Source organism: Vulpes vulpes, chromosome 6, assembly GCF_048418805.1.
Source record: "Vulpes vulpes isolate BD-2025 chromosome 6, VulVul3, whole genome shotgun sequence".
Lineage (NCBI taxonomy): Eukaryota > Metazoa > Chordata > Mammalia > Carnivora > Canidae > Vulpes > Vulpes vulpes.
Genome location: NC_132785.1, coordinates 37,337,897 through 37,339,937, shown reverse-complemented (window position 1 = coordinate 37,339,937; position 2,041 = coordinate 37,337,897). Strand labels below are relative to the sequence as shown.

At 32.9% G+C, this 2,041-nt stretch overlaps 1 pseudogene; it reads right to left on the bottom strand.

Annotated features, from left to right (window-relative positions):
- Positions 1-1,269: 1,269 nt before the first annotated feature.
- On the bottom strand, positions 1,270-1,406 carry LOC112910973 (small nucleolar RNA SNORA62/SNORA6 family; annotated as a pseudogene).
- Positions 1,407-2,041: the final 635 nt, after the last annotated feature.

Sequence of the window (2,041 nt, the reverse complement as noted above, 5' to 3'; positions counted from 1 at the left end):
TGTTTTTGTGGGGGGTTTTGTTTGTTTTGTTTTGTTTTCTTTTAGTCTTTATTGGTCGGTACATTTCTACTATTCAGCGTTATGCTTGGAAACACAATCAATAAAAATTACTGTTATGGGTAAAATGAGACTTTCCTTCTGCAAGTGAAAAATTAAAGATAATGACTGCTAGTAGAATGCATCAGTAAAAAAGAAAATCATTACCTGGAGAAATTAAAGATTGTTTGTTTGTTTGTTTGTTTATATCTGCTCCCTTCCCCAGTGGCATCTGGCTTAAACATTCTCTAACAGTTCCCATTATATTTGGAAAGATTTTAGTTTACAGAAAATAGTATTTGAATACCTTGTGGGTCAACCACTGGCCTCAGCCAGAACACTTGATAATGTATTCTTCAATTTAAAAAGCGTTAGTATGTGACAACTATGTGTAGAATGTCTTGCTATGGAGTCTAAATAAAGTTCCTTTCAGTATTTTCTTTATTTGGGAAATCTTGTTAAAGATTGGCCTGAAGCAATATTCAGATAGTGGTCCCTTATTGCAACAGCTCAATGTCTCACAGAAATCAGTTATAGCTATGGGTTTTTGAATTATTTTGCTATAAATAATATCAGAAACAATAGTTTTAATGATTGGCTGGTTCAATGGATTTGATTTTTAGGCTTGGAAAGAATATGGAAGAGAAGGGAGTATGAACATTTGTGAGAAAAGAGAAACAAGTTGAATATTCAAATACATGTTTCTCTATAGATGCAATTAATTCTAATTCTAGTTGCTGATTTTGTTGATGATTCATTTCATTTTTTTGCTAAAGACTTAAAAACTATTTTTCCTGACTGTGAGTGCACTACTAATTGACGACTTAAACTGTTATTAGCATAAATGTTTTCTTTTCCCCATTGAACTCTTATCACAGGAAATGTAATTCTTTTTACCTGAGGCATTACTTGGTAATTAAAGAAAAGTGGTTTCTTAATGATAATTTCTGTAATAAAAAGGAAATGTATGAACACATTAAATTGAAGATTGTAGTGATAATAAAAGGTACATTTCACATGTCTCACCTAGAATAATGTTTTTCTTGCTTTCTAAAGTAGAATACCAAAAATCAGTTATATTTCTCATTTCATTTTCTCATACAATATTTATTCTATGAAAAGACTAAATATGCAAATTGCTTGCTTTATTTTTTTAACTTTATGAGCTTGTTTTATTTTTTATTTTTTCTCTGGAACTTTGCAGATTTCCACATACATATTTTATACAGATTTTGTTATAGCAAGAATTAGTGTCAAACACCACTCATTGAACCAGAGACCCTTGTGATGTTGGCAAAAGACTTGCCCCTCATGTAGCACACCATCTACACTTGTGAGTTCACAACCAGCCAGAGACTAAAATGTGCTGTATTTTTTGTGGTAATGTGACTAGTGCTGTATTTTTAATTTCGATGTCAACTTATTTATTGATAACATATAAGACAGAAATTAATTTTTTAACATATACTTTGTATCCTGCAATACTGCTATTATTGCTTTATTTCTTCCAGGGTATTTTCATTGTTTGGGATTTTCTACACAGTTGTCATCTCTGAACAAAGAGAGTTTTATTTCTTCCTTCCAGTCAGTGTAAGTTTTCTTCCTTTTCTTGTCTAATAGCACTAACTAGGACATCCAGTAAGATTTTTTTTTAAAGATTTACTTATTTATTTTAGAGAGTGGGGGGGAAGGGCAGTGAGAGAGAGAGAGAGAGCAAGCAGAGTCTGCACTGAGTGCGGAGGCCAGTACAGGGCTCAGTCTCGTGACCCTGAGATCACCACTTGAACCAAAACCAAGAGTCGGATCTGTAACCCACCAGGCCATCCAGGTGCCCTTCCAGTAAGGTCTTTAAAAAAAAGATCAGTGAGTGAACATCTTTGTGTTGTTCCTGAAATTCATTAGAAAGCTTCCAGTTTCTTTAATTAAATATGATGTTAGCTATAGAGGGTTTTTTTGTAATGTTACTGATAAATTGAGGAAGTGTCAAACTCTACTGCCTAAATTC